Source organism: Dreissena polymorpha, chromosome 3, assembly GCF_020536995.1.
Source record: "Dreissena polymorpha isolate Duluth1 chromosome 3, UMN_Dpol_1.0, whole genome shotgun sequence".
Classification (NCBI taxonomy): domain Eukaryota; kingdom Metazoa; phylum Mollusca; class Bivalvia; order Myida; family Dreissenidae; genus Dreissena; species Dreissena polymorpha.
Window position 1 is genome coordinate 31,781,165 of NC_068357.1, and position 20,445 is coordinate 31,801,609.

Below are 20,445 nucleotides of genomic sequence, written 5' to 3' on the forward strand. Positions count from 1 at the left end.
CACAGTAAACGAGACATTAAGGCGAGTGTGGCCAGTTTGGATCCAGATCAGCCTGCAGTCGCCTGAAAGCTGTTTGCTTAAAAGCGGTTTACCATTATTTGCATAAGTCAGAGGTTAATTCCGCCACGCCAGGTCAATAAATACGCACAATATATATGAGTTAGCGGTCGATAGTCGGATAATTTGGTATAAATAATGATAATAGTAATGTTCAATGTCAAATATCTCTAAAAGCAACAGATGTAAGGCGTCTTCTGATTGGCTAACACTCAAGGGTCAGTAAAGACTGAACGTCAAATTACAATTGTGTACATCGAAGTACACAAAATGTTCTTCGACGTACATATTGTACGTCAAAGTACATTTCTCTTTTTACCTACTAGGTCTTGTTGATTTTCGACCCAAATCGTACGCCATAAATGTGTATTCACACTATTGCCTTCGAGGTACTTATCCGATGTTTGAAGGAAAGGGCCAAGAATGTGCGATTGTGAGTCAAGTTCCCCAGGGGTACTACGTCCCCGTACCCCAATTTTGTTTTCCGTACCAAAAATTGTTCGTTCCCAGTTTTTTTTCGTACCCATTTTTTTTTGTACTCTAATTTTTTTCGTAACCAAATTGTTTGTGGCATAATTTTTTCGTTCCCAAAATTGTTGTACCAAATTTTGTTTTCGTACCCACATACACAATTGTGATGATATATATCAACTTAAATTGATGCTTTTATATATCCATCCTCCTCAAAAGCATTGTCACACCAGTACTGTCAGTACTTTGATTTAAGAAATGTTTTTTCTTAAAATAACAGAAGAAGGTCAACACAAGTTTGCGCATAGAAATTATATATGATGTATCATTGATTTAAAACTAGTTTCACTGAACATATTAACAAGTTCCATTTCACGTGCTATGGCAACAACGTTTGCGAAAATTTATACTAACAAACTTGTTAAACCTTGTTTATCATATTTCAGGGATTTACATTACATTCACGGTTGATTTGATAGTGTGTCCTTGTTGAGTCGGCAAAGGTAAAGCACAATTAATCGACAATTAAAATATCATGTCCTGACAAGTAAACTCGTCGAAACATCATTACACAATAGTCAAAACATTTTGTATTATTATAAAGATAACGATTATAAATTCATTAAACAAATTATTTATTTTATAAAGAATTAAATAAGATTAGAACTATTATACGAATTATTGTTAACGCATAATTGTGTCTGTCATAACATAATTGATTATTTCGTATAATCATTACATACATTTGTGGCAAAACCGAAAAGTCAAGCTGAACGTAATTAGTTTTTTGTTGGTTCACGAATCACACTATCTGAATTACATACTTATTGTTTAATACCTAAGTAAACATATTAAGCTAAATACTCTGTCATTTCAAGTTTGAAAATATTTGGCAATTTTGACTTTTAATAAAAAATGGGTATGATAGATAGGGCATGGTATTTAATGGGATTAAACTTAGTCAAACGTAAGGTGGTTAAGCAGTTAGTGCATGTATTAACACTCATTGATGTTACTTGTTATATTTACTTTAAGAATAATCCATCTTGCACTCGTTGTCTATAGGCACTTCAGAGACACAAAGATACAGCTACGTACGTAACAAGACGTATGTTTTTACATACCCAATAATTAAGTTAAAGGGGTACTTGATTGACCCAAGGAATTGCATTATATTAAGTAGAATGACCTACCGTGAAAACATGCAGTCTTACACACACTGTTTTGGTGAGCATTTCAAGATTTGAGTGACTACAAGAGGTGGTGAGACTTATATAAAATAGGCACAAACAATATGTTTACAAAAAATATGAAATCCTCGTCAAATGCATTTCATGTATCATTGCTTGATGGTTTAATAGCAAAATAAATAATACTAGTAAACGGCATTTTGACTTTATGTAGACTAGGCAAAACATAAAGAATATGATAATTATTCAGTATAATGCAAATCTTCAATCGTATAGTATAATAAAGTTCAATATGAATTGAAGTTCAACACCTCTAACTTAACAGGTCTTTTACAACTCTGTTTATTCATGACATAAGGAAAATTGCAGAAGTATATTTTGAACATTGTACATATATATCAGGGTTCTACATATATTATGCATTCTCAAGTCTGAGAATGGTTTAGTAAAAACGGATGTAGAACGTTATGTTATTTGATCATATTTAGTTTAGGCCCTTTAAGCCACATTTGATATAAAAAGCATACATGGCGCAATGGTATCATTATTTTACTTATTTTAATAATTCTATGTATTGATTGATTTCTGTATAACATGAATACCAATTAATTTTGAGTACATGCGAGGATTAAACCCCAGTTGTCTACGGGGGAATCGGTTGCTCTCACAGCAACGTTTAAGTCATATACACTTTCAGCAACGGGTTTGTGTGTTAACGTTAAAGTTGATATTTTCCTTCTGCGCCTGAGGATGAAAAATAAGGAGGCCCGTAGTGTGTTCACTAACTCTTACTTAATTAACTTTCTAGACTCACGAGAGTTGCGACCAATATTAATATAGCTTCAATTGCCAGCTTGCATTTTATTGAATTGATATTCGGTTGTGGTGTTGATTTGTGATGTAGGTTAAAACCGGATTTAACAGAGAAAACCCCACTTGTCCTGAGCGGTTACCACCAACTAAGATCACATGCGCCGGCAGCAGGTGTTGAACCAGAGTCGCTAAAGTGAGATGAGCGTGTACCGACCACTGCGCGAACCTGATTAACAGGTTGTTTTTTTCGAAGCATTTTTAGGGTATTCCGGAAGTAATATTTAATGAAGCTATTTTACAGCAACATCCGAGATTTTTTAAAAGCTAGAAAGCTTCTTGAGACGTCTTTAATATTGGCTTAAATGATTGAATTTGAATGGCTTGGCGAGTCAGCTACCTTGATAGGTTGTAAAAAATGTTGGTTTTACAAAGTACTTCTTATATTATATTACTATTATATTAATTAGTTTGTGAGTATTTAAAACATTTGTTTAGTTTTGTATAAAAGACACTCTGTGCAGCTTGAATAAAATAGGTAGCTTTTTTATCGCTAGCATGTTTACACTGAAAGCATCAAATCGAAAATAAACGCATTATTCTTTGATCGTTCTTCTATTTTCAGGACTACCCTATATGGATGATTCATATCAAGTTTAAGAAAATAAAGAAGATTAATATCTGAGATCTATATTGGAAATTACACATCAGTAATGTAAGGGCAATAGAGTTCTACCAGACAAGGATGCGCATTTCCACATAGAGAGGATAATGCATGTCATAAGTAATTTAAGTCTGGTCACTAGTGTGTAAGATCTTTCGCGGTTATATAAATAAGCATATTACTAATCAAACGGCAATTCATTTCTAAAAATAATTTAACCGGAACGACCTAAAACAGATACGAATGATTGTGATGCTGCCAATTCGGAAAAACAGTGCCTGCAATCTCGTACGGAAAGAAATGTGTAACGAGCGAATGAAAGGACTATTGAATGAACAGAAGGGCAAACGGATATCGGGTATGAAAGAAACGATTATCGGGGAAGTAAGATAAGGACCCACGAAAACTCAAACTGTTGCATATGTTTATATATGTGTAATGAGATTGAATATGTTTACACTGAACCAGCATTCACCAGAGACATTAATTCGTTTGAAGTGATTATTCTTTTCTACACTTTACATTTTAATGCTAAATACGCACTTCAGACGATTATTTTTTACAAGTCTGGGGTAGTATTCCAGAAACATCTTAAGTCATTTCTCAAATAATTTCACTTAAGTTCAAAATAACAATACTTTTTATTTCTTTACTTTATTCTGGTATTCCTAAAATAACATTGGCATAATGATGTTATTTAAAAGCATATCTTGATGCCAATCTATTGCAATATGAAATAAAACGCGTAGGAACATTTTCCAATTTAAGGATAATAATACAATTTAACTTAAGATGCTTCTGGAATACGACCCCTGATGTCCAAAGCTTACATAACACTCAACGGAACAAAAATTATACGTTATGTCGCCGAGGATAAATTGTATGCAAAATGGTGTGATACTAAACGCCATATTCACGTGGTCCAACTGCAAAAAGTATTCAATCGTATTATATGTATAAGCGGAAAAAGGTAATGTCGTTTTGCTATGATACATAATTATGCAAATGCATTTATTGTTATGACAAAGATGTTTATCATAGCATTATTTGTTTAAATGCCTTCAAAATAAAAATATAGGTAGTTGATGTTCTTTGTTTTTCATACATTAACAAGTTACGATTCATTGACAATTTAACACATTATAATGATTATATTGCGTATTTATTGATGCAAGTTGGTTTTAATACATTTGTGTTACTTGTTATAAGTCTCAAAACTGTTAATATGAACTTGGATGATCCTGAACAAAATGAATACGAAAAGTTAACCTTCACATGTAGTCAATAAGAGTCTACGGCCCTAAATAGGTATGGTACAATAAAACAATCTCAACTTACCTTCTCTAGTTAAAGCAGAAATGCAGGCCATTCAAAGTATTTAAAGCGTGGCCAACGCGGAGTTATTTACAATGTCAAGTGTAATATGATATTCGCAGTCACATAAAAATCTATGAACAGTGTGTTTGCTTTTTATACTGATAGTCGATCTGAATTTGTAATATCTGTGTGTTATGTTATTAAATAGATTCATACTAATCAATAGGGAGTGGAAGTTGATACGTATAATAACATTAAGACTCGATCAGACCCGAGGATACTTTGTCCGACAAACAATACCCGACCTTACAAAAAATAAAACTAATGACTAAATAGTAATGAGAGCATTATTGTCGATTTGAGATAGATTTGAGCATTGAAATGTGGCTTCAATTCGGCTGAAAGAAATGCCCTTTTCAATTTGTGCATTTTGTACTATTATAAATTATAGCATGCACTAAGTATAAAAACCTTCTAAAAAGGCTTCTCCCAAATTACATCTTAGGAGTGTTAAAATTATAAAGATCATAAGATAGACTTTACCAGAAATGCAAACAAACAAAAAAGAGTAATTTCATTTTACAAGAAAGGTATCAACGTGAAAGTTTAAGGAACTTGTCATGTGATTATATATTTCTTGAATACTGCTTCATTTACTTCTGGGATGTCAACAATCTACTCCCAGTCAATCTGCTATACGAATCTTCAATAAAAAAATGTAAATATGTACTTTCTTACTTATTGCAAATAAACAAAACACGACTTATATAATTTTCAATACATTTTCTGTATTTGGAAAAGCATCTAGACAGTCTACTGTCTGCATTAAACATGATCAATATCCAAATGATACAATAGGTCAACACATACATATTAACACAATTAGTGTTATCTACATGAAATTCATTCATATACATATACAATATCTAAATGTTTTGGTTTTCATCTCACAATTTACCCATACCTAAAGTATGTATTATGTTCCAAAATTTACTCACGCTGCAATAGTAATTAAAATACAAAAATAATTAAAAAAGACACAAACTATAAGGTTGTCTTTACAGTTCCACTGTCCTAAGCTGAATGAAGGAAAAAACCAAACACACTCGATTTCTTCGTGCACACTTTCAGTGCGCCCAAGCGTTCATTACATTACATGTTGGTGTTTTTTGTAATTCTAATTTGTAAACTCAAAGGATGGAAGTTATATTTCTCTTATTCAAGAACGGTTGCACGATTCTTAATTAAACGAATTTTGTTTTTCAAATTATGACAAAATCGGCTCAAAAAGAGCAATAAATGTTCTGCTTTTACATCAGTTATTTACCGAAGAAAAGTACATCATTTATCTAAACTGGAATCTGACATTGCATTTGCCAATTTGTTAGTTTCGACATGTAGCAATCTCATGTTTTTGTGTGCACATTTAATTATACAATTGATTGTTATTGCCTCTCATATGTAATGAACAGAAAAAATAAACGTGAAAGAATCAGCACCAATACTTTTTAATGGCAGAACCTTTTTAAACTACCGCGTGCACAAATAAACAAATTTGGCTATGCGCTGCCACGAAATCATTCCCAGTATAGTGTTTCTTGTATAATTTAACATTTGAAACCCCAACAAATTATCAGATGTTGTACTTTTCCTCACTTAATATCGTTCAGTAAGAGTACAAAGAATGTTCTATTGCGCTCGCACTGCGCATTGTAACACGTATCTGATGTTTGGTTTACCGACGAACTTTATTAAGGTTTAATTTCGTTAGGCCTACATAGTTTACGATATAGAATGTTTATTTTATTGTAAACGATTGTTCTGTAGAAGCCGAATTTAACATTCACGTGCCATTTTCATTCAACTTGTGTCGCCTCTAATATACACACATTTGAGTTTAAAAATTACCCAAAGCCTTCCTTCTACAAATAAATATGTTTAACTAGCTTTTGCGTCGTAAAACACTTTTTACACCAATCGCAAAAAAGCACGAAGCGCACACAAATGATCTCGTTCTGGTCTTACAAGCGAATGTGATTTGATTGAGTCTACTTACGACGTTATTATGGCTGACTGAATGGCATAACATATTGCATAAACATACTCTTCCCTTAGTTTTTCGTCATTGAAAGTAGAAACAAAACATTTACACTGTCACCGGTAGTATGGCACAAATAACAACTCACCAGGAACATTCAGGGACACAATGGGCTAATATGTATGGCCTTTATTATTATATTTACAATATAATTTGACTAAAATAATGGTCTATGAATTGTTTGCAGATAGTACAACATTAACCCATTTCTGACAAGCGGACTCTTCCATCCTTCTTAATTGGATCAATGTATTTCCAACATTAGGGATTGCTAGTATACGTATTTCTATAGTTATAATATTTCTTACAGAAATTCTATTTAGCAAACAGCGCAGACCCTGATCAGACGCCGCATCATGCGGCGTCTCATCTGGATCTACGCTGTTTGCCAAGGCCTGTTTTATAGACGCTAGGCGTGAATGGGTTAATATTTTAAAATTGAATAAAATAAATTGAATATGAAAAAAACAAACTTCTCTTTCTCTAAATATACATATAAATATATATATATATATATATTAACTTACGCAATTAAACAATGTTCCATCAAAAACCATCACAGTGTTATGCTCAAGGTTGTCGAAGCGTATTGAAAGTAACTTCCTAGTTCCCCTGATTACAATTCATATCACACGCTTAGTTCCTTTCAACATAATAGTAATATGATCCCCTACGGGCTATAAGCTACGGAAGCCTAGATCTGTTATTGTATTTTTTTTGTTTTGAGTTTGATATTTTGCTTTATGAGCTACGTCTTATGAATTAAATATATTGTCATACGGCATACGCGATAAAAATGTAAAGGAGCGGCAACATAACAAATTAAAGGAACTTTTTCACAGACTTGGGCATGTATTGAAGTTTGTCATTAAATGCTTTTTGTTGATAAATGTAAACATTGGATCTAAAAGCTCCAGTTAAAAAAACAAGAATACAAATTAAGAAAGAAAAACAGTAACAATCATATAGGCTCGAATTACTGACCCTGGAGTAAACGTCTAATGCTTAAACTACTCGGCTATCCGTGTTCATACAATGATTGATGTATTATGTTATATATGCAATCCTCGTATGGTCACACAATATAACGACAACAACAGAACTCTCCAAATTATTCAATCGTTTCGCGTTACAATGCTTGATAATTTTCAGGGGTTTGATTGGACGCATATAATGGATGTTTTAGAGCAATGGTAAATGTTCAGTATTACGGTTTCCTTACAAATATCATTACTAAAAAATTGCGAAACTGAGACAAAACAATTCAATTTTGTCAATTAACCATAACGTGAAAAGGCTCCTTTAATACCTCAATAATTCTTCAATAGCAAAAGAAGCGCAAATAATAGAAATGTTTTGAGTTTAAATAGGTAATTATAATACCTTTGTTTCACCATATAAATAGGAAGTATAGGAGTCCTTTAATGTGATGCTATTTATTTTTTTCTTGTGAAACGGCAAATCTGTAAATTGTTTCTATTTAAAAAGATCAAGACGTAAATATGCTATTATTATCTTCAGAATCATGTATTTCTTTGCTTCACTTATAGCTGTATGTAAGAACTCCTTTTGCAAACTGGGAATATTTAGAGATCCCATGCCTCTAATAACAAATAGTAAGGTACGTGTAAGCCTTGTCAGCTCTCAAAACATAATGTGTAGAATGACACGCTTTACCTCCAAATACCATAGACAAATCTATTATTAAAAGGAACTCGGATTTAAAAATTGGTCTTTTCCATAATAACTTCAACCTTCCCTTAAATATAAATGTACACTTATGTTGAGTATTATTCGTTGATTCTAACGTACACAATACCAAAACAAAACCGTAGTAGATGAGATCAATCTAAGTGGTCCTAATAGTAAGCTAATTAATTTTTTATCAATTGTGTATTAAAAAATACATGCTTATCTATATGATAAGATTTAACACAAAAGCGTTTAATGGTAACCATCGGTTGTTAATAAAATACCTGCATACAATTATTTATATATAAATTAGTGATGTATTGTTGATAAAACTACAAACTATACGTTAAATATGTATAGGAAAATGACACTTTTGATTTTATGTTAAATGTAGCAAGCTACTCTTGTCCATATTCATTAGTTTTGTAACAGAACAACACAAATAAATATATAATAATTCCAACAGCGATCACCACCTTTGAACGGTCATGCAAGCGGGTTTAACCGGTTTTAGTAATAGACGAACCGGACATGCATCCAAGAACTTATCACGCCAGTCTAAATCGATTTTAATTACATGTACCTATGAACAATTGTACATTTAGTGTCAAACTGGGGTAGGTATCAAAGATCTATAATAATAAAAATAATAAAGGGATATGTTTTATTAGTAATAATAGATACATCCCAAAGTAAAAAAAACGGATAACGAAGGAATTCCATGGCTTTTGCGCGTTTTGTGCCGCCTCAAATTGGTGAACATTAATACTATGTAATTTCACACTCAATTTATTCCTGTTGAAAAGAAATTGTTGTTTTTAAATTCATATATATTTTATTAAACTTGTCATATTGTTAAGATAGTGACTTCTACAATTCGTTATTCAAATAAACCAAACCATTGGTGAATATCGTTTTTCTTTTTAATTTTATTGTACTTTCTCTGTTGTTTTTTTTTAAAGCCAAGCATCAATAAATGATGAACATAATGGCCTAACTCATTATTCGCAATCACAGTGCAGTTAACTATATTATACATTAGCATCGATAATGCATTAAAGTAAAGTAAATTATTCCTTAATTGTTCATTTGAAAGCATGGTTAATATAGTTTTAATCGAGTAGTATCGATTTAAAATAGTTTATGGATGAATATTTTGTAACTAATTATCCGTTTTCTATGACTTTGTAAAATAAATTGTTTGCCGGATAATTGTTCCGCTCTTGCGACAAATTAAAATTCTAATATAAAAATGCGTATAAAGTTAGGGTAATTGTGGCCTGACCACGTTCATGTCTGTCATCTTAAAATACTCTCTATGTAAATTATACCAATCCCTAAAAGCCTTAAACCAATGTATTAAGGCAGACCAAATGACCTCAAATAAGAAGTAAATAATAGAAGCACACGCATAAAACTTTCAGCGAGTAAATACAAGCCTTTCTATGTGTCAATGTATTTGCCGTCATGCGCAGTTGTATCGAATTGACAGAGTAAAATGTATTGACTGACAAAGTAAAGCGTCTTTAACGATAAATGAGTTTAAAATGAAAATTAGGTAATAACGAAAAACGGTACAGGTGTACATTTGGTATTGAATGGTGTCATTTACATTTAGTAATAACTTAACAGTTAATAATTTCCTTAAAACTATGGCCTTTAATTTAACATTGAGTTATTTTGTGATTAAACGTTTTGTTTTTAATTTTACTATATTTTCTTTCAGATCAAACCTTCTGCGAATAAGTGATATCAATCTAATTATATATTATGCCTCTCATTATCTAAATAGCCTCATTTCTTCTTTATGAATTGTTTCCAGAAGCTTTCATATGCATTTAACGAAATATAAGGTGTAAGAACACGACTGAAAACATTCATAAAACTTAGACAATTCTTAATATAATATAGATATTCATACCTGTAAAGGAAAACCCTTTTTCATCTAAGTTACGTTTTACATTGGTCCATCAAGGTATCTGATTTCTTCAGAGTTTCAAGGAGTAATGCGAGGTCTTCTTTATACAATTGAATAACAACGCAAATTCCTCTCATAACTATTTACCTTATCAGCGGTAAAATGATCTTTCACAGCCGCACGTACAAGTCCATTAAGCGTTCAAAAGGATCCAATTGCATTTGGGTAGAAAGAGCCATTACTCAACTCAAATGTCAGCTGCACAATAATGTTTAGTATTAAAAGCCTGAATGCATTAGAAACAAAAAGTAACCGTGTAGAATATACATCTTTATACAAAATGCATGAAAGTTTCAAAATTTGGGAAAACATAATTTCAAACAAACGGTTCTTTTTTATGTAAAGTTATATTTTTAATTCAGGTTTTGTTTTGTCATAAGTTGATGAAGCTCAACTGGTCAATACAGCGTTTATTAACAACACACCCATGTATGCCCTTAATACAATACAACGGTGAAAATATTAATTCTTTAATTCGTATCTTGCTTATTAACGACCAAATTACATTGCTTTCAAACATCGTTAACCAGACGCACCTGTGAAATTAATTAACTGATAATATTTTGAATAAAAAAACCCTGATATAACCATTTTAATATAATAAGCTATGGTAATCAAAATATATGCTTACATAATACAAGAAGATTGGCAAGTATTACTTGCACGTATTTGTTCGTGAATTTCAATCCAGCTATCATTTAGTCGTAGGGTATTCATGCCTGTTTACATTCGTTGTATGACTAGCATTAACCAGTTGCATAATAAAATCTTACTTTAAAAACCTAACGATCATGACTTACACCAGGATGTAATGATCAAAAACAAAGTTGAAATGTTATATCTGCTTTTGAAATTTTATGTGAAGTAAACGCTTTTGTGTCGAAATAAACTTATTCATAAACCACTATTACGACCTCTAATGGGTTCAGAAAATGTCGAATCTAAAATTGCAAATATATATGACAATTTATTCTTTAAGGGGACTTTCCACATAATTTGGCATGTATTGAGGTGTGTCATTAAATGATTTATATTGATACATGAAAACATAGGATCTCAAAAGCTCCAGTAAAAAAGAAGAATACATTTAAAGAAAGAAAGAATGTGACACTCAACTGGGCTCGAACCACTGACCCCTGGACCCTTGAAGTAAAATTCTATCGCTAGACCACTCGGTCATCAGTGCTCATACAATGTCATACAATGATTGATATATTTTATACTTTATATAAGCAATCCTCTTAGTATCACAAAATATATCTACAACAACAGAACTCTCCAAATTATTCAATCGTTTCGCGTTGCAACGTTTTATAATTTTCAGGTGTTTAAATCGTCAAAAGATGCACATAATGGACATTGTAGAGCATGTTCAATGTTCAGTATTACTGTTTCCTCACAAATAGTATAACTACAAGCAAATATTTCGAAACTGAAAATTTTTTCTTTTTAATTTTGTCAATTTAGCAAAACGTGAAAAGGCCCCTTTTAAACTTGTTAAACCGTGAAGAATATTGGTTTAATGACTACAGTGTACGCACTAGATGTTCATTTAAAGATGTTGTCTCGTAACAGTACCAATTGATAAATATTTTGAAATTAAAAAATCGATTTATATTTAAGCGTTTACTTAAATAAGCACCATAGTAATTTGTAAAAACTGAAAGATCATAATAACACAGACGAAAGCAGTTAAATTGCATTTTAACCATCAATGGCAATCATAATAATGAGACAAATGTGCGACTCTTCCTGATTGATTAAGATCACTTAACACCCAAATCTGTGCTTTTATCATTGTGCCTTAAACTTTCCTATACATTTCTACATAAAAGCTCATGTTAAGCGTGATGTGACTACCAACAGGATTATTAGTTCGTCTGTATACGTCTCTATTTAAACTACATAACGTAATTTATATTGATAGCATACCTTACTTAATATAGTATCCAAAGTAGGTCGATATTTGTCTGATATGGGCATCAACAATGTTTTGCTTATTACTGGTTTGTAATCTGGCACAAGATCGAAATCTCTGTCCGTCTTTTAAAAAAACTCAGTAATTAGCAACGACAAAATGAATGTCGCGGATCGTACGATTCGAGTTGAAGCAGAATTATTGTTTCAAATAAGGTGAATTTGGTTAGTTATTATATAATAAATATCTTCCATGACATACATATCATGTAACACTTATGCCGATGTTTTACCTTTTTTGCCGTTTGTTTCTGTGTAAGCATTCGTTATCAGGCATGAATTAAAATAACGTCCTTTTAAGTTACGTCATTTTTGTGCAAAACATTTCGAATATAAATAACGTTTACAAGGTGCACATTCAAGTAATTTGCTCCCAATTGTGCAGCGTTCATGCATATAATGTGTATAGTATCGGTATTAAAACATGCCTATAGTGTGTCATGGGCAAGAATATGCACATTTTTGGAGGCATTGCCCCTCGGACTTTAGCCCTCTTGTCAATAATGAAGAAAGTGTGCTAATACGGACTAAGGCCACAACATGTTTGTGTTATAGCTTATTAAAAGCGCACTCTTTCAGACGTATTAAATTCCATATAATTATACGTAGCTATTTGAGGCTATGTGTTAAACAATCTATTAAGTGATTAGAAACATTGCAGGTTAAATAATCCACACAGTGCGGTCAAATATGTCAACATGCTGTAAACATTCGAAACAAATTATTTCATTACATTTGGCATACTGTCAATCAGTATGATTATATAAAGTGCGTATTGTATTCTACCTTCCAAATTCTTCAATGTTCGCAAACTTGAGTTTTCGTCCTCAAAATGTCTAACATAGCAGAATGAATGAGTTTCTTATATGATGAGTGAAGTTGAAGTGAAATTCTCATAATTTAAGGGACAACGATTCAAGCGTGATAATTTTTAAAAAAGATAAAAAAAATAATTTTGAACGCATTTAACGAATCAAAAACGTATTTCGGATTGTGCATTTGTCATGCATAATTGGAAACCTCGATGGGAATAAGTGAGCAAGTGTACATTGAGTGATTTACTGGCGCTTCGAATGGTTTATGCATCGAATACTCCAAATATATCCGATAAAGGAATAACGAATAGTCGATCATTCTCGCCGTTCATTGTGATGTCTACACTGGTATTAGTCGTGTTGTTCACCGCGATCTTCGACTTTTCCTTGTTGACATCCATTCCGTATGCTCCTGCTCTTTCATAGAGTGTGTTTGTAAGTTCTTGAAGTTCAATGCTGGTGCCATCCGTGAGGTAAACGTCATCAGCGAATCTCAAGTTAGAGATGGATCTTTCACTGATGGAGATATAGATGTGGTGGTAATGGAGAGTCACGGGGAAGGAGGCTTTTCATTTATTAAAAAAAACTGCGCTTCTGGCGTTTTCGTAGAGTTATTGGATGAATTGCACCAGCCCATCATCGATGTTGAACCCTCTCATAACACGCCATTTGCCATCATGCCACACGTGGTCGAAAGCTTTTTTATAGTCGATGAAGTTGAGAAAGAGTTAACGTTGGTTTTGTAGGTGTTTCTCAATGATGACTCTGCAGCTTAAGATCTGCTTCACCAGCTTTTATGTTTCTTCGCGTGATATACGTCGTTTATTGTGTTGTGAAGTTTTGTGTATAAACTAACATCAAACCAGTATAGTAAGTTACAGGAATATCAGGCTAATCGGCTAAATATTAAAATGGTCAATTAAGTGTTTTGTTCTAATATTCACGAAATTCTCATTTCCTACCAAAGCGCACATATTGATTCGTTTGTAAATTGTCTGTTTGGACTGCATATTGAAGTACGGCTATATTTAAAAGAGAATATTTTATTAATTAATGGACCTGTAGTACCATATTCGCAGTCTTGTTTTGTTTTAAATTTACTAATCCAGTTGCTGCATAAAATCTGTCTGTCAAATATCTGAATTTTAAGTGCAATTTAACAGAGAAAAAGAACAATTTATGTATTTAAATCTTTTTGTTTTTAAATGGTGCCTGTTTTGTGACCTAAATTACAAAGAAAATAAATAAATAATAAAGAATTACATTTACTTACGCCATACAGTTGTATTCAACCCAAAAGAAAATAAGTGATATTCCCAATACGTCCAAAGCAGTAAATCTTAAACCAGAGAGTGACACATAGTGCTATTTAAAATATATAAAAGTTACAGGATTCTTCACAAGTCGACAGCAAACAAAATCCAAACCGTATTCAAACGTCATTATCGCGATAATAAGGTTTAAATGTTGGAACGTTCACAATTTAAGTAAATGTGTTCTCATTATAGATTTTAAAAAGCGTATTCAGTGATTATTGTGTTGTGAAGTACTAGTGAAAATTTACTTTGATGGGTTCTATATTTCATTATAGTTTTTAATATTCATGTAAGATCGTACAACGCTATGCTTAAACCTATTTTGATATATTTTGAAGTTTGTCATTGAATGCTTTAAATTGATAAATGTTAAGATTGGAACTAAAAATATATATTATTAAACAAGCATAAAATTAAAGAAAGCAAAATAAATTAATTCACAACCGGGCTAACACCACTGACCATTGGAGTAAGATTAACGCTGAAACCACTCGGCCTTCCGTGCTTGTATATATATATATATATATATATATATATATATATATATATATATATATATATATATATATATATATATATATATATATATATATATATATATATATATATATATGAGGCTAACTTTATACCATACGTACGAAATCCTCTTCATGGCAAAAAATATTACGATAAAACTCTCCAAGAGATTCAATCGTTTCGCGTTTGTAACGCTTAATATTGTCCAGGTATTTTACATCTTCAAAAGATGCATATATTGGCTTTTAAAACAATGATTAATTTTCAGTATTAATATTTTCTTGCAAATATCATAACTACAAAGAACATTGCAAATCTGAAACTGTTTTCAATTGTGTCAATTAACAATAACGTAAAAAGTTCCCTTTTACCAATCAGAGGATCGAACGAAATTAATATAATGTGACTCTTCAAGTGTGCTGCTCAATTATTGATTTGTCGTTAAGACATCGACTTTCTTAATCTTACTAAATGTTTGATAATTATCAGATCCCATCGTGCGATGTATTTGATAAAATTTGCTTTCAACATGAATTGACAATAGTGAATAAACAATAAATACTCTCTTCAAACATTATCCCGGTGAAACTATCAGTTATTAATAAGTGTATTTAATTAAATAAGAATATATACATTAGGGTACAGATATTTTATACTTTTTATACTTATCTAATTATTTAATAATGAAACCTTAATCACGTACCACATAATAAATGTATGTTATTATGTGTGACGTTTAAAAATCGTACAGTCAAATACGTGAAATACAAATATAGGTCTTAAACGTAAATAGAATAAATTACTACAATAAGTTTAATAATAAATTAAACATATTTTCAATGTTTAAAATAATCTTTTAATCGTCTTTCAATGCGAACATCAAGACTGATGTTTTAGGCTACACGTGTTATGTGTATCTATAAACCATCAAAGTCACATTGTTTAAATTACTGAAACTAATTTAAACTAATACAAGCACACACAAACATTTGTTTAGTAGTGTTCACTGACTTAATGTTGTTGTGTTCCCTTCTATATGTACATTGTTTAATTGGAATTTAAGTATCCTGTTTGAAAACTATTCAAATCTTAAATTCCATGAACGGTGCCTTCATTGATAACCGTGGAACGTTAGTAAATTTATGAGTCGTCAAATTGGCGAGTGGCACTACATTTCCCGGAGGGTATATGTCTGCCTTTCCTAAGGTACTACAGGGGATAGAGGGATCTGCCCATGTGCGCACATAATTAATATTTATCATGCAGGTATAAGCAATTTAAATTGTTGAACGGTGAAATGTGAGAATGCCTATGCAAACAGCTATTCAGTAAATTAAGACTGTTGCTCACAAAAGCGAATGTATGCCTTTATGTCTAAGCTAACGACCTTGACCACAACTAGGAAGTAGTGATCAACACTTTTTTACCAGATTTGGCAAATAAAGCTACGCAGTATATATTTTAACTTTATTCATAGTCACCAAGGAGTGAAATGACGTACACTAGCGGATATTACATTTAAACTTTCCACTTAGTATTTAATACGTAAAGAATAAAACCGAATGTCAATTTGAATATGAAGTAAACTGTCGTTAATTGGACACACTATTACGCATGACTTCCATTATCTGATTTTTAATTTAATACTATTTGCTTTGTGTTCCTACTGTTAATTTGTAAGTATGGATTTGAGTTGTCGACCTTTACCATTTAGTCTGTAGAAGACAAACGCTCATTTTGATCCAGACAAAACTACGTAAATTACATGTTTTAAGTTACTGAAGTACCATTGAGGTTAAAGTCTTAATCACATTAATTGCAATTTTGTTCTATTTTGAACTAAATAATATGCATGTATAAACTCAAACATTATTTATAACAAACATGTGTTATTTTTTAAATATTGCTTTTTGGAGCTTGCATTTTTTTACATGCAATGACGCAATCTAGAATGTGTACCTCATGTTATCTATAAGCACAATATTAAGGTCCAGTTATGTTTAAATAGTAGAAGGTCCGTGAAGTTCTGAAATCCAAACACTTAAATTTTGTTTAATGTTCTGTCATGATTAAGTTATAAAACAGTTATTTTGAGTATTACATATTTAAGCATATATGAACACCAAGCACACTAATCGTACGCGTAAAGGATTTTTTAACTGTTTGCTTGCAAACAACTAAGGTTAATTCCACGTTTTTCAAGCCAGTTTTGTTAAGAACGATATACCTGAAAACTGTCGCATACGCGTCGAGAGTGAGTTGTTTAATTTATGCCAGAGATTTCAGTTCTACAACTATATTCATTATCAAATAGACACATAATGAGAATATTGTATTAAATCGAATATTTTTTAACGGAGCGTATACAAAAATAATCTTTAAACACAATTTTAGAATTATACGTGTCGCGGAAGAGAATTTTTATGAATTTTTAAAATAGTCCACTATTTACTGTGTCTTGATCACGTGGTATTTTTGCGCAGCACAGGTCATTCAAAATCCGAAATAGATAGATATATAGATAGACAGACAGACAGACAGACAGACAGACAGACAGGCAGGCAGGCAGGCAGGCAGGCAGGCAGGCAGGCAGGCAGGCAGGCAGGCAGGCAGACAGACAGACAGACGGACGGACGGACGGACGGACGGACGGACGGACGGACGGACGGACGGACGGACGGACGGACGGACGGACGGACGGACGGACGGACGGACGGACGGACGGACGGACGGACGGACGGACGGACGGACAGACAGGACAGACAGACAGACAGACAGACAGACAGACAGACAGACAGACAGACAGACAGACAGACAGACAGACAGACAGACAGACAGACAGACAGACAGACAGACAGACAGACAGACAGACAGACAGACAGACAGACAGACAGACAGACAGACAGACAGACAGACAGACAGACAGACAGACAGACAGATAGATAGATAGATAGATAGATAGATAGATAGATAGATAGATAGATAGATACATAGGTTACAATTTCACAGAAGCTTAAAACAACTTAGCTTAGAACAAACACATATATTGAGCACAACAATATCACAGATAAAATTTACTTTATGAGGTAAAAATGTGAGATACATTTAAAACCTTAATAAAATTTACAATTTTCACACAGAAGCTTAAAACAATTCAGCTTATAACAAACACATAAATTGAGCACAAAAATATCACATATTAAATTGACTGAGGTATAAATTTAAGGTACATTTACATTAGACTGATAACTTTTAGTTTATTTTAGTCTGATATAAGGACATGTACTGCCAGGAAAGCCCTTGAAAGTCTTGCGACTTATTTCCAAAGGGGTCCTTTACATTACTGCTTCTTATAGCACATAAACTAAATTGCAGCCGGCTATGAACATATTATTTTAAAGGGATATTAAATTATTTTAAAATGGTGTTAGCATATCTAAAGTTTGTGAAATGTATATGCGTTCAACAATTTGAGCGAGCACTAGATTATATAAGCTTGTCCAAAAAACAAAGACATGTGATATCTAATTTTTTCAAAAAACAACAGTCTGTCATGCTTAACCCATGCTGAGGCTATTAATAGATACGGGAAAATAAAACTACTGTTGATCAGCAAGAATAATTGGATTTCGAGAGTCCAAAACACTATCACACGTCTATTGCGTAACCTCGTTGATAGTGCTTGCTAGTACAGCGGGATTAAATTTGATCTGTCTGGGAAACGTTCTTTTGTTCTCGACAGGTAGCGGCAATCTCTCCTGTATTCTCAATTGCACGGGTGGTAAAAGCGCAATATATAGTTAAGTTTGTTTATATTCATAGTTCACAATTTATAAAACGTTGAACATGCGCACAGCAATAACTATAGGTATACCATAAACAACGAAAGAAATGCTGTATAATCGCTAAAACCGAATATAAAAACAACTAAATATAACAATAAATATAATTTAAAAAGATATTCGGCGTAAATGCTGACTTGGCAATACAGTTTGAAATTTACGTTTCTAAATAATAAAATTGAAAACAAAAGTGTTATCATTGCGTTTATTTGTTCATATATAAGTCGCATATTCATCGCATGAAATGTGTGTTATTACAATCAAACCACACATTAGTGTAAGTAGATAAAAAATATACTACGGCAGTTCACATCATATGTGTCCTTACATGGCTTAATATGACTTTATTTCTTCACCATCGAAATATATTACATGTTAATGTTTCATTAAAACGCAGTTTTCTTTCTACACATTTAAATCACACTTTTACAGCCGCGTCATGCGAAAATGGGTCTTATGGTGTTTTGCCCAGCGTAGTTCAACCCCAACCACTGCATTTGCGCAGTCTGGCGAGAGGCTTTTCTGTCCGCTATAAAATAAATCAAGGTGGAATGGTCTCATAATGTATCTCCTGACCTGACTGAGAGATGTGCACGCTGGGTGGACTATAGATATGGTTGGCGCATATGGCATACGGCCCATTTTGGCATGACCCGGGGCTTTAAAAATCTCACTGTGAATTGTAAATGGCTTATTTAGGCACAATGCTTTTCGATACAAACTTGAATTCAAAATAGCAAATAAAGCAAACTGGCAAATAAGGGTACCGTATCCGGGCGTTCATGAACGATTTCCAGACATGAACACCGCGTACGGCAAACATTTGTGGTAAGATAATTAAGAGATTTTCCTCTTATCGTGCCACTTAACCATTTCTGTAGTACATGGTTTCTCATCTGGATATCAAAATTCGTTTATCGATAGTCAATTATGTCTTCCCCTGACAATTTAGTAACCGAGTACAGACCATGAAATTATGCGAGATAGATTTTTTTACGATTTATAGAAACTATGCCACAATTTGTGTTGTGAACATGCAGAGAGTAGTCCGGAATTCCTTACACTAAACAGTGCTTCATCCTTTACACTGTGCACATACACATTGATGCAGCCAAGATTCAGAGGATTTTAATCGAATCAGCCTATAAGATATTCGAAAGTATTCATTCGTGTCTGCTGGGGTTATGTTAAGGTCAAGCTGGGTAAAACAGCTACGCCGAAAAAGCGCATGAGTGTTCTATACCGATGTTCATGTCAGAAACTGGTTGACACCGTGTGAAATGTTAGGGTCACAAGTAATGCATCGACAACAAAGTACGGATCAACAGGGCTGTCTTTATGACTACCTAATACGTAAGCAAAAAGTATTGCTCGCATATTTGTTTATGTTTTTCATCAATTATCTTATTTTATATTGTGAATTTGTATATGGTGTGTATATTGTCTCAATATCAGAGTTAATATTTTGTACAGGGAATTTCCCATCTGAACTTATATTCTAAGTGCGATATGTATTAGACATTCCAACAGTATTAATTTAATATGATGGTGATTGCACATTTTCTTTTGTATTTGGTTCTGATTTTAAAATGTTTATCATACTTTCTATGTTTTCAGAAAGTAACAGAAGGGACATGCTGTTGTTATGTTGTCTAAGTTATCTTTATAACACAAATAGAATGATAAGCAGTCTTCACATATC

The 20,445-nt window shown here is 32.6% G+C and overlaps 1 long non-coding RNA gene across 3 annotated transcripts in view; it reads right to left on the bottom strand.

The window, feature by feature from the left end:
- Nucleotides 1-20,445, bottom strand: part of LOC127873548 (uncharacterized) — a 34,375-nt gene that overhangs the window by 12,366 nt on the left and 1,564 nt on the right. Inside the window, exon 1 of one of the 3 annotated variants that reach the window (XR_008046234.1) lies at nt 14,343-14,390. The exons of 1 other annotated variant lie outside the window; for it this stretch is intronic. This is a non-coding gene — a long non-coding RNA (uncharacterized LOC127873548). Of the gene's footprint in view, nt 1-7,134; nt 7,231-14,342; nt 14,391-20,445 lie in introns of those variants that run through there. One more of the 3 variants, XR_008046233.1, reaches the window with a different exon arrangement.